Raw genomic sequence first — 14,473 nt, forward strand, 5'->3', positions numbered from 1 at the left:
CCTCAGGACAAGTGGGCACGGGAACATTTCCTGACGTGCATCACAAATGGACTAACGTTAGGTAGATAAAGGGCAATTAATTAGGCCAAGAGAAAACAATTCTCTAGGGACCTACTGAGTCCCTTGTAAGCTTTTTGGAGTTGTTAACAGAGGCCCTGAAAAATTATACTGTTGTAGATGTAGAATGCTATGAGGGGAAAGTTATTTTTTATTTTGTTTGGTAATTTTATAAGGGCTCATACAACTCTTACCAAAATCCATACATACATCAATTGTGTACACTTTTGTACATTCATAAACCTCATAATTCTCAAAACATTTGTTCTCCACTTAAGCCCCTTCTATGAGCTACTCATTTTAGCCCTCTGTCCCCATGTCCCCTCCCTCATGAATTCTTGATAAGTTATGAATTATTTTGTCCTATCTTCCACTGTCTAATGTCTCCCTTCACCAACTTTTCTGTTGTACATCCCCCACGGAGGAGGTTAAATACAGATCCTTATAATCATTTACCCCTCTCAACCCCACACTCCCTCTATCCTCCAAGTATCACCACTAACATCACTGCCCCAAAGGGGTATTCTGCCTGGATTCCTTCTGTTTCCAGTTCCTATCTTTCCCTGTGTATATCCTCTGGCAGATTTGTCAGGTAGTAGTAGGATCATGATAGTGAGGGGGTGGGGGGAGGCAGAAATAGAATTGAGGAACTAGTGGAAAGTTGTATGTTTTATCCTTGGTACAAGGCACTCTGATTACTCTGACTGTCTCCTCTCCTCCCAGGGACACTTCTGTGAGGGCATGTCCATTGGCCTACAAATGGGCTTTGGGTCTCTACTCGGCACTGCCCCTCACCCACTATGATAAGAATTTTTGTTCTGATCATGCCTAATACCTCATCCCTTCGACCTTTTGTGATTGCATAAGCTGGTGTGCTTCTTCCATATGGTGCTTTGTTGCTTCTGAGCTAGATAGCCGCTCATTTACCTTCAGGCATTTAAGACCCGGGATGCTATATCTTTTGATAGACGAGCACCATCAGCTTTCTTCACCATGTGAACTTATGCACCCGCTTTGTTCTCAGCCATTGTGTAGGGAAGGTGAGCATCATGGAAGGCCAGTTAAATAGACAAAAAGTGTTCTTGCTGTGAGGAAGTACTTGAGTGGAGGCCCAATGTCCATCTGCTACCTTAACCCTATAAGGCCTAACGTCATGTTTTTGTAACATGTTAATTATAACCTTTCATTGTAGCATTGGGTATAAATGCATGGAGGAAAGTGACAATTTGGCTACATTTTAAAATATTGCATATTTTATATATTTTAATACATTTTGGTAGTTATACCCATTGCAGGTTGGGAAAGTAAAGAATAAAGCAGAATTTTTTTCTGAAATGAACTCGGGCCTTGTAGGGTTAATACTAAATCTATACATATATACACATAGATCTATTTCCACATCCTCTTATAGAAACATGTTTACAAATGTACATGCCGATATTTAAGCCTGTATAAATGCCATTTACCTCCTAGCACATTCCGTTTCCTTTGACTTTTCTCGTGTGCTACTGCCATGCTGAACCTTCCGTTGGGTTACACTGATTCCTCTCGGGTACTTTACCCTTGGTCATGCCCTACCAGGTCTTCAACACCCTCGTCACCGCCGAATTGGATCACTTGTCTTTCTGTGGTCCCTGGATTTGTTAAGACCACTCCCATTCCCCGTTCCTCCTGCACCCCCATGTTCCTCCTACAACTCTCAGTCCCCTTGCTACTCTTCCAGATTGTTCATCCAGCCCATTCTCATTTAGACAGGTCAACGGAGATTAGTTTATTGCCCTGGTGTATTGGGATCAGATGAGACTGTGTTCCCACGCAGTGTCTCCGGTGTTGTCCTCTGTTTTTTTATTGGTCAGAGAGGGATGGGTGTCATGTCTCCTACAAGGGGCCCACCATGTCTCTTCGCTGTGGATTGGCTGCTTGGAGGGGCAATAGTGGGCTCAGGGCTTGGTGAGCCAGGATTGCTCCACTCTCTTTCCATTCATTTTCTCCCATGTGCTATCATCAGACACGTCCTGAACTTGAGTTATAGCTTCACTGCTATCCCCTGAAGTAAATTTACTGGCGGGCAATGCTGGGCTGAGATCCACGTAGTTGGGAATGGGCACCTCACCCACCCATCCCCCACTCTTAACCCTCTCCATTGGTTCCTTACACCATGGTGACATCATACATTCCCAACTTGGGGCAATGTGTTGAAGTCAGGTCCCTCTTGCCCTGTGTAGATATAAACAATATCCTGCCCATGGGTGGGTTTGTGCCCTGTGCCTCCGATACCTGTTTTTTCCCTCCTGTTCCTTTCCACACCTCCTTTTTAGTTGTCCACCCTATGTATCCCCAGATGTTGTCTGCCCCTGCCATACTACCTCTTCCTTACTCCAGGAACTAACCTAACTTCAGGGACACTGCTACCTCCCCATCTTCATCTTGTCTCACTTAAACAGGTCACCTGTTTGTCTGTTTTCTTATTCCCCCAGAAGTTCTCAGGTTACAAGGCCCTGAACCAAGTGTGCCAGCCAGCTCTAGGACCACCGTGTCCAGGACCACTTCCACCTTATCCCTCCTGGGCCCTGAATGGACAACCCCTACCAAGAGAGTAGGAAGGGTATGGACCCAAAACCCCACATCGCCCCTTTTGCCAGCAGGAAGTAGCTAGAGATGTCGTCGCCCAATACCCCAGGATTTGGGTCCATATCTCTTCAGGGGGGACATGTTAGGCAGCTATCTTAGGGACCGGGTAGTCCATTACCCATGCTCAGAGGTCTGAGATACTGGCCCATGACGGAGTGGCACCCATTTGTCTTCAGCGATCATATCGGGGTGGTGAGTACACAGTGATAGGATTTTTTTCTCTTGGACACCTCGTAAGTGTACCCACTTTGTCTCCCCAGATTGGGTCGGTGAGGTGCGCATCAGGAATGCCAGTTTAGTAGAACAACGGGTGCGCTTGCCGTCAGGGAGTACTTGAGTGGAGGGAGGCCGCACGAACATGTGCTACCGTAACCCCATAATGCCGAGCACTACGTTTTGGTAACATTTTTTTTTTTTGGTAACATTTTAATGATAACATTTATCATAAATCCATGGACGAATTTGACAATTTCGTTCCATTTTTAAAACATTGCAAATTTAATATATTTTGGTTGTTATATCTATTGATTGCTATGAAAGTAAAGAATGAAAACAAAATAACTGTTTTTCCTGAATTTAAAAATGCAGGCATTATTGGGTTAACACTAATTCTATGCATGTATACACACAGATGTCTTTCTACATCCCCATATGGATATAGATGTACATGCCTGTATTTGGCCCTCTATCAAGGCCCTTTACCTCCTAGCACTAGCCTCTACTTCCCTTTCTCCTTTCTGATCATTCTTTTAGAGGCTCGTGCAATTCTTATAGTAATCGATCCATACATCCATGGTGTCAAGCACATTTGTAAGATCATTGCCCTCATAATTCTCAAAACATTTGCTCTCCACTTAAGCCCCTGGCTTCATCTGCTCATTTTCACACATCCCCTACCCCCTTCCCTGCTTCCCTCACCCTCATGAATCCTTGATAATTGATCAGCTTCGTTTTCTCATATCTTCCCCTGTCTGATGTCCCTCTGACCCCACTTTTCTGCTGTACATCCCCCACGGAGGGGGTGACATGTAGGTCCTTGTACTCGGTGCACCCTCCTTCCAACCCACCCTCCCTCTACCCTCCCATTATCACCACTCACATCCCTGGTCCTGACGAGATCATCCTCCATGGGTTCCCTGTTTTCAGTTCCTATCTGTACCAGTGTACATCCTCTGGTCTAGCCAGATTTGCAAGTTAGAATTGGGATTATGGCAGTTGGGGGAGGAGGAAGCATTTAAGAACTAGAGGAAAGTTGTGTGTTTCATCGTTGCTACAAGGCACTCTGACTGTCTCCTCCCCTCTCCTCTCCTCCCCTGCCCTCCCCTGCCCTCCCCTCCCCGGGACCCTTCTGTGAGGGCATGTCCATTGGCCCACAAAAGGTCTTTGGGTCTAAACTCCGCACTGCCCCCCTCACCCACTATGATAAGAATTTTTGTTCTGATCATGCCTAATACCTCATCCCTTCCACTCTTGTCATCGCATATGCTGGTCTGCTTCTTCCATGTGGTGCTTTGTTGCTTCTGAGTTAGATAGCCGCTCGTTTACCTTCAGGCATTTAAGACCCGGGATGCTATATCTTTTGATAGATGAGCACCATCAGCTTTCTTCACCACGTGAACTTATGCACCCGATTTGTTCTCAGCCATTGTGTAGGGAAGGTGAGCATCATGGAAGGCCAGTTAGACAAAAAGGGTTCTTGCTGTGAGGAAGAACTTGAGTGGAGGCCCAATGTCCATCTGCTACCTTAACCCTATAAGGCCTAACGTCATGTTTTTGTAACATGTTAATTATAACCTTTCATTGTAGCATTGAGTATAAATGCATGGAGGAAAGTGACAATTTGGCTCCATTTTAAAATATTGCAAATTTTATATATTTTAATACATTTTGTTATATCCATTGCTGGCTAGGAAAGTAAAGAATAAAGCAGAATTTTTTTTCAGAAATGAAAACTTGGGCCTTGTAGGGTTAATACTAAATCTATACATATGTACACATAGATCTATTTCCACATCCTCTTATAGAAACATGTTTACAAATGTACATGCTGATATTTAAGCCTGTATAAATGCCATTTACCTCCTAGCACATTCCGTTAACTTTGACTTTTCTCATGTGCTACTGCCATGCTGAGCCTTCCTTTGTGTTACTCTGATTCCTCTCGGGTACTTTACCCTTGGTCATGCCCTACCAAGTCTTCTACACCCTCGTCACCGCCGAATTGGATCACTTGTCTTTCTGTGGTCCCTGGATTTGTTAAGGCCACTACCTTTCCCCGTTCCTCCTCCACCCCCATGTTTCCCCGAGTACTCTCTTTCCCGTTGCTACTCTTCTAGATTGTTGATCCAGCCCATTCTCATTTACACAGGTCCACGGAGATAATAAGCACAAAACAATAAAGAACAAAACAAAGCAACAAAGTAAACCAAATCAACAACAACACAACCAACAGGCCAAGGACATAACAAAACACAACAGGAAAGAAAAGCTTATAGTACGTTCAAGGCCTGTTTGTTGGCCTTCAGGACTGTTTCCAGGGAATGTCTTGGGATGTCGGTCCCGTGCCCCAAAGTCTGTTTTTGATGACCCCAGGGGACTTCATTGCTCTGATGCCCTTGCTGTTCTGTGTGAAGTCCTTAGTGTATTGCCCTGGTGTGGTGGGATCAGATGGACTAGATTCCCACCAGTGTCCCTAGTGTTGTCCTCTGTTGCTTTATTGGTCAGTGAGGGATGGGTGTCTTGTCTCCTAGTGGGGCCCACCATGTCTCTTCCCTGTGGATTGGCTGCTTGGAGGGGGAATATCGGGCTCAAGGCTTGGTGAGCCAGGATTGCTCCACTCTTTCTTTCCATTCATTTTCTCCCATGTGCTCTCATCAGACAAGTCCTGACCTTGAGTTATAGCTTCACTGCTATCCCCTGAAGTAAATTCTTCTGGTGGCTCTGCTGGACTGAGATCCACGTAGTTGGGAATGGGCAGCTCACCCTTCCTCCCCCACTCTTAACCCTCTCCATTGGTTCCTTACACCATGGTGACATCATACATACCCCAAATTTGGGGCAATGTGTTGAAGTCAGGTCCCTCTTTCCCTGTGTAGATATAAACAATATCCTGCCCATGGGTGGGTTTGTGCCCTGTGCCTCCGAGCCTCCGATACCTGTTTTTTTCCTCCTGTTCCTCTCCACACCTCCTTTTTAGTTGTCCACCCTATGTATCCCCAGATGTTGTCTGGCCCCTGCCATACTACCTCCTCCTTACTCCGGGAACTAACCTAACTTCAGGGCCACTGCTACCTCCCCATCTTCATCTTGTCTCACTTAAACAGGTCACCTGTTTGTCCGTTTTCTTATTCCCCCAGAAGTTGTCAGGTTACAAGGCCCTGAACCAAGTGTGCCAGCCAGCTCCAGGACCAGCGTGTCCAGGACCACTTCCACCTTATCCCTCCTGGGCCCTGAATGGACAACCCCTACCAAGAGAGTAGGAAGGGTATGGACCCAAAACCCCACATCGCCCCTTCTGCCAGCAGGAAGTAGCTAGAGATGTCGTCGCCCAATACCCCAGGATTTGGGTCCATATCTCTTCAGGGGGGACATGTTAGGCAGCTATCTTAGGGACCGGGTAGTCCATTACCCATGCTCAGAGGTCTGAGATACTGGCCCATGACGGAGTGGCACCCATTTGTCTTCAGCGATCATATCGGGGTGGTGAGCACACAGTGATAGGATTTTTTTCTCTTGGACACCTCGTAAGTGTACCCACTTTGTCTCCCCAGATTGGGTCGGTGAGGTGCGCATCAGGAATGCCAGTTTAGTAGAACAACGTGTGCGCTTGCCATCAGGGAGTACTTGAGTGGAGGGAGGCCGCACGAACATGTGCTACCGTAACCCCATAATGCCGAGCACTACGTTTTGGTAACATTTTTTTTTGGTAACATTTTAATGATAACATTTATCATAAATCCATGGACGAATTTGACAATTTCGTTCCATTTTTAAAACATTGCAAATTTAATATATTTTGGTTGTTATATCTATTGATTGCTATGAAAGTAAAGAATGAAAACAAAATAACTGTTTTTCCTGAATTTAAAAATGCAGGCATTATTGGGTTAACACTAATTCTATGCATGTATACACACAGATGTCTTTCTACATCCCCATATGGATATAGATGTACATGCCTGTATTTGGCCCTCTATCAAGGCCCTTTACCTCCTAGCACTAGCCTCTACTTCCCTTTCTCCTTTCTGATCATTCTTTTAGAGGCTCGTGCAATTCTTATAGTAATCGATCCATACTTCCATGGTGTCAAGCACATTTGTAAGATCATTGACCTCATAATTCTCAAAACATTTGCTCTCCACTTAAGCCCCTGGCTTCATCTGCTCATTTTCACACATCCCCTACCCCCTTCCCTGCTTCCCTCACCCTCATGAATCCTTGATAATTGATCAGCTTCGTTTTCTCATATCTTCCCCTGTCTGATGTCCCTCTGACCCCACTTTTCTGCTGTACATCCCCCACGGAGGGGGTGACATGTAGGTCCTTGTACTCAGTGCACCCTCCTTCCAACCCACCCTCCCTCTACCCTCCCATTATCACCACTCACATCCCTGGTCCTGACGAGATCATCCTCCATGGGTTCCCTGTTTTCAGTTCCTATCTGTACCAGTGTACATCCTCTGGTCTAGCCAGATTTGCAAGTTAGAATTGGGATTATGGCAGTTGGGGGAGGAGGAAGCATTTAAGAACTAGAGGAAAGTTGTGTGTTTCATCGTTGCTACAAGGCACTCTGACTGTCTCCTCCCCTCTCCTCTCCTCCCCTGCCCTCCCCAGCCCTCCCCTCCCCGGGACCCTTCTGTGAGGGCATGTCCATTGGCCCACAAAAGGTCTTTGGGTCTAAACTCCGCACTGCCCCCCTCACCCACTATGATAAGAATTTTTGTTCTGATCATGCCTAATACCTCATCCCTTCCACTCTTGTCATCGCATATGCTGGTCTGCTTCTTCCATGTGGTGCTTTGTTGCTTCTGAGCTAGATAGCCGCTCGTTTACCTTCAGGCATTTAAGACCCGGGATGCTATATCTTTTGATAGATGAGCACCATCAGCTTTCTTCACCACGTGAACTTATGCACCCGATTTGTTCTCAGCCATTGTGTAGGGAAGGTGAGCATCATGGAAGGCCAGTTAGACAAAAAGGGTTCTTGCTGTGAGGAAGTACTTGAGTGGAGGCCCAATGTCCATCTGCTACCTTAACCCTATAAGGCCTAACGTCATGTTTTTGTAACATGTTAATTATAACCTTTCATTGTAGCATTGAGTATAAATGCATGGAGGAAAGTGACAATTTGGCTCCATTTAAAAATATTGCAAATTTTATATATTTTAATACATTTTGTTATATCCATTGCTGGCTAGGAAAGTAAAGAATAAAGCAGAATTTTTTTTCAGAAATGAAAACTTGGGCCTTGTAGGGTTAATACTAAATCTATACATATGTACACATAGATCTATTTCCACATCCTCTTATAGAAACATGTTTACAAATGTACATGCTGATATTTAAGCCTGTATAAATGCCATTTACCTCCTAGCACATTCCGTTAACTTTGACTTTTCTCATGTGCTACTGCCATGCTGAGCCTTCCTTTGTGTTACTCTGATTCCTCTCGGGTACTTTACCCTTGGTCACGCCCTACCAAGTCTTCTACACCCACGTCACCGCCGAATTGGATCACTTGTCTTTCTGTGGTCCCTGGATTTGTTAAGGCCACTACCTTTCCCCGTTCCTCCTCCACCCCCATGTTTCCCCGAGTACTCTCTTTCCCGTTGCTACTCTTCTAGATTGTTGATCCAGCCCATTCTCATTTACACAGGTCCACGGAGATAATAAGCACAAAACAATAAAGAACCAAACAAAGCAACAAAGTAAACCAAATCAACAACAACACAACCAACAGGCCAAGGACATAACAAAACACAACAGGAAAGAAAAGCTTATAGTACGTTCAAGGCCTGTTTGTTGGCCTTCAGGACTGTTTCCAGGGAATGTCTTGGGATGTCGGTCCCGTGCCCCAAAGTCTGTTTTTGATGACCCCAGGGGACTTCATTGCTCTGATGCCCTTGCTGTTCTGTGTGAAGTCCTTAGTGTATTGCCCTGGTGTGGTGGGATCAGATGGACTAGATTCCCACCAGTGTCCCTAGTGTTGTCCTCTGTTGCTTTATTGGTCAGTGAGGGATGGGTGTCTTGTCTCCTAGTGGGGCCCACCATGTCTCTTCCCTGTGGATTGGCTGCTTGGAGGGGGAATATCGGGCTCAAGGCTTGGTGAGCCAGGATTGCTCCACTCTTTCTTTCCATTCATTTTCTCCCATGTGCTCTCATCAGACAAGTCCTGACCTTGAGTTATAGCTTCACTGCTATCCCCTGAAGTAAATTCTTCTGGTGGCTCTGCTGGACTGAGATCCACGTAGTTGGGAATGGGCAGCTCACCCTTCCTCCCCCACTCTTAACCCTCTCCATTGGTTCCTTACACCATGGTGACATCATACATACCCCAAATTTGGGGCAATGTGTTGAAGTCAGGTCCCTCTTTCCCTGTGTAGATATAAACAATATCCTGCCCATGGGTGGGTTTGTGCCCTGTGCCTCCGAGCCTCCGATACCTGTTTTTTTCCTCCTGTTCCTCTCCACACCTCCTTTTTAGTTGTCCACCCTATGTATCCCCAGATGTTGTCTGGCCCCTGCCATACTACCTCCTCCTTACTCCGGGAACTAACCTAACTTCAGGGCCACTGCTACCTCCCCATCTTCATCTTGTCTCACTTAAACAGGTCACCTGTTTGTCCGTTTTCTTATTCCCCCAGAAGTTGTCAGGTTACAAGGCCCTGAACCAAGTGTGCCAGCCAGCTCCAGGACCAGCGTGTCCAGGACCACTTCCACCTTATCCCTCCTGGGCCCTGAATGGACAACCCCTACCAAGAGAGTAGGAAGGGTATGGACCCAAAACCCCACATCGCCCCTTCTGCCAGCAGGAAGTAGCTAGAGATGTCGTCGCCCAATACCCCAGGATTTGGGTCCATATCTCTTCAGGGGGGACATGTTAGGCAGCTATCTTAGGGACCGGGTAGTCCATTACCCATGCTCAGAGGTCTGAGATACTGGCCCATGACGGAGTGGCACCCATTTGTCTTCAGCGATCATATCGGGGTGGTGAGCACACAGTGATAGGATTTTTTTCTCTTGGACACCTCGTAAGTGTACCCACTTTGTCTCCCCAGATTGGGTCGGTGAGGTGCGCATGAGGAATGCCAGTTTAGTAGAACAACGTGTGCGCTTGCCGTCAGGGAGTACTTGAGTGGAGGGAGGCCGCACGAACATGTGCTACCGTAACCCCATAATGCCGAGCACTACGTTTTGGTAACATTTTTTTTTGGTAACATTTTAATGATAACATTTATCATAAATCCATGGACGAATTTGACAATTTCGTTCCATTTTTAAAACATTGCAAATTTAATATATTTTGGTTGTTATATCTATTGATTGCTATGAAAGTAAAGAATGAAAACAAAATAACTGTTTTTCCTGAATTTAAAAATGCAGGCATTATTGGGTTAACACTAATTCTATGCATGTATACACACAGATGTCTTTCTACATCCCCATATGGATATAGATGTACATGCCTGTATTTGGCCCTCTATCAAGGCCCTTTACCTCCTAGCACTAGCCTCTACTTCCCTTTCTCCTTTCTGATTATTCTTTTAGAGGCTCGTGCAATTCTTATAGTAATCGATCCATACTTCCATGGTGTCAAGCACATTTGTAAGATCATTGCCCTCATAATTCTCAAAACATTTGCTCTCCACTTAAGCTCCTGGCTTCATCTGCTCATTTTCACACATCCCCTACCCCCTTCCCTGCTTCCCTCACCCTCATGAATCCTTGATAATTGATCAGCTTCGTTTTCTCATATCTTCCCCTGTCTGATGTCCCTCTGACCCCACTTTTCTGCTGTACATCCCCCACGGAGGGGGTGACATGTAGGTCCTTGTACTCGGTGCACCCTCCTTCCAACCCACCCTCCCTCTACCCTCCCATTATCACCACTCACATCCCTGGTCCTGACGAGATCATCCTCCATGGGTTCCCTGTTTTCAGTTCCTATCTGTACCAGTGTACATCCTCTGGTCTAGCCAGATTTGCAAGTTAGAATTGGGATTATGGCAGTTGGGGGAGGAGGAAGCATTTAAGAACTAGAGGAAAGTTGTGTGTTTCATCGTTGCTACAAGGCACTCTGACTGTCTCCTCCCCTCTCCTCCTCTCCCCTGCCCTCCCCTCCCCTTCACTCCCCTCCCCTGCACTCCCCTCCCCTCCCCTCCCCGGGACCCTTCTGTGAGGGCATGTCCATTGGCCCACAAAAGGTCTTTGGGTCTAAACTCCGCACTGCCCCCCTCACCCACTATGATAAGAATTTTTGTTCTGATCATGCCTAATACCTCATCCCTTCCACTCTTGTCATCGCATATGCTGGTCTGCTTCTTCCATGTGGTGCTTTGTTGCTTCTGAGCTAGATAGCTGCTCGTTTACCTTCAGGCATTTAAGACCCGGGATGCTATATCTTTTGATAGATGAGCACCATCAGCTTTCTTCACCACGTGAACTTATGCACCCGATTTGTTCTCAGCCATTGTGTAGGGAAGGTGAGCATCATGGAAGGCCAGTTAGACAAAAAGGGTTCTTGCTGTGAGGAAGTACTTGAGTGGAGGCCCAATGTCCATCTGCTACCTTAACCCTATAAGGCCTAACGTCATGTTTTTGTAACATGTTAATTATAACCTTTCATTGTAGCATTGAGTATAAATGCATGGAGGAAAGTGACAATTTGGCTCCATTTTAAAATATTGCAAATTTTATATATTTTAATACATTTTGTTATATCCATTGCTGGCTAGGAAAGTAAAGAATAAAGCAGAATTTTTTTTCAGAAATGAAAACTTGGGCCTTGTAGGGTTAATACTAAATCTATACATATGTACACATAGATCTATTTCCACATCCTCTTATAGAAACATGTTTACAAATGTACATGCTGATATTTAAGCCTGTATAAATGCCATTTACCTCCTAGCACATTCCGTTAACTTTGACTTTTCTCATGTGCTACTGCCATGCTGAGCCTTCCTTTGTGTTACTCTGATTCCTCTCGGGTACTTTACCCTTGGTCATGCCCTACCAAGTCTTCTACACCCTCGTCACCGCCGAATTGGATCACTTGTCTTTCTGTGGTCCCTGGATTTGTTAAGGCCACTACCTTTCCCCGTTCCTCCTCCACCCCCATGTTTCCCCGAGTACTCTCTTTCCCGTTGCTACTCTTCTAGATTGTTGATCCAGCCCATTCTCATTTACACAGGTCCACGGAGATAATAAGCACAAAACAAAAAAGAACCAAACAAAGCAACAAAGTAAACCAAATCAACAACACAACCAACAGGCCAAGGACATAACAAAACACAACAGGAAAGAAAAGCTTATAGTACGTTCAAGGCCTGTTTGTTGGCCTTCAGGACTGTTTCCAGGGAATGTCTTGGGATGTCGGTCCCGTGCCCCAAAGTCTGTTTTTGATGACCCCAGGGGACTTCATTGCTCTGATGCCCTTGCTGTTCTGTGTGAAGTCCTTAGTGTATTGCCCTGGTGTGGTGGGATCAGATGGACTAGATTCCCACCAGTGTCCCTAGTGTTGTCCTCTGTTGCTTTATTGGTCAGTGAGGGATGGGTGTCTTGTCTCCTAGTGGGGCCCACCATGTCTCTTCCCTGTGGATTGGCTGCTTGGAGGGGGAATATCGGGCTCAAGGCTTGGTGAGCCAGGATTGCTCCACTCTTTCTTTCCATTCATTTTCTCCCATGTGCTCTCATCAGACAAGTCCTGACCTTGAGTTATAGCTTCACTGCTATCCCCTGAAGTAAATTCTTCTGGTGGCTCTGCTGGACTGAGATCCACGTAGTTGGGAATGGGCAGCTCACCCTTCCTCCCCCACTCTTAACCCTCTCCATTGGTTCCTTACACCATGGTGACATCATACATACCCCAAATTTGGGGCAATGTGTTGAAGTCAGGTCCCTCTTTCCCTGTGTAGATATAAACAATATCCTGCCCATGGGTGGGTTTGTGCCCTGTGCCTCCGAGCCTCCGATACCTGTTTTTTTCCTCCTGTTCCTCTCCACACCTCCTTTTTAGTTGTCCACCCTATGTATCCCCAGATGTTGTCTGGCCCCTGCCATACTACCTCCTCCTTACTCCGGGAACTAACCTAACTTCAGGGCCACTGCTACCTCCCCATCTTCATCTTGTCTCACTTAAACAGGTCACCTGTTTGTCCGTTTTCTTATTCCCCCAGAAGTTGTCAGGTTACAAGGCCCTGAACCAAGTGTGCCAGCCAGCTCCAGGACCAGCGTGTCCAGGACCACTTCCACCTTATCCCTCCTGGGCCCTGAATGGACAACCCCTACCAAGAGAGTAGGAAGGGTATGGACCCAAAACCCCACATCGCCCCTTCTGCCAGCAGGAAGTAGCTAGAGATGTCGTCGCCCAATACCCCAGGATTTGGGTCCATATCTCTTCAGGGGGGACATGTTAGGCAGCTATCTTGGGGACCGGGTAGTCCATTACCCATGCTCAGAGGTCTGAGATACTGGCCCATGACGGAGTGGCACCCATTTGTCTTCAGCGATCATATCGGGGTGGTGAGCACACAGTGATAGGATTTTTTTCTTTTGGACACCTCGTAAGTGTACCCACTTTGTCTCCCCAGATTGGGTCGGTGAGGTGCGCATGAGGAATGCCAGTTTAGTAGAACAACGTGTGCGCTTGCCGTCAGGGAGTACTTGAGTGGAGGGAGGCCGCACGAACATGTGCTACCGTAACCCCATAATGCCGAGCACTACGTTTTGGTAACATTTTTTTTTGGTAACATTTTAATGATAACATTTATCATAAATCCATGGACGAATTTGACAATTTCATTCCATTTTTAAAACATTGCAAATTTACTATATTTTGGTTGTTATATCTATTGATTGCTATGAAAGTAAAGAATGAAAACAAAATAACTGTTTTTCCTGAATTTAAAAATGCAGGCATTATTGGGTTAACACTAATTCTATGCATGTATACACACAGATGTCTTTCTACATCCCCATATGGATATAGATGTACATGCCTGTATTTGGCCCTCTATCAAGGCCCTTTACCTCCTAGCACTAGCCTCTACTTCCCTTTCTCCTTTCTGATTATTCTTTTAGAGGCTCGTGCAATTCTTATAGTAATCGATCCATACTTCCATGGTGTCAAGCACATTTGTAAGATCATTGCCCTCATAATTCTCAAAACATTTGCTCTCCACTTAAGCCCCTGGCTTCATCTGCTCATTTTCACACATCCCCTACCCCCTTCCCTGCTTCCCTCACCCTCATGAATCCTTGATAATTGATCAGCTTCGTTTTCTCATATCTTCCCCTGTCTGATGTCCCTCTGACCCCACTTTTCTGCTGTACATCCCCCACGGAGGGGGTGACATGTAGGTCCTTGTACTCGGTGCACCCTCCTTCCAACCCACCCTCCCTCTACCCTCCCATTATCACCACTCACATCCCTGGTCCTGACGAGATCATCCTCCATGGGTTCCCTGTTTTCAGTTCCTATCTGTACCAGTGTACATCCTCTGGTCTAGCCAGATTTGCAAGTTAGAATTGGGATTATGGCAGTTGGGGGAGGAGGAAGCATTTA

Source organism: Tenrec ecaudatus, chromosome 8, assembly GCF_050624435.1.
Source record: "Tenrec ecaudatus isolate mTenEca1 chromosome 8, mTenEca1.hap1, whole genome shotgun sequence".
In the NCBI taxonomy this organism is placed as follows: Eukaryota; Metazoa; Chordata; class Mammalia; order Afrosoricida; family Tenrecidae; genus Tenrec; species Tenrec ecaudatus.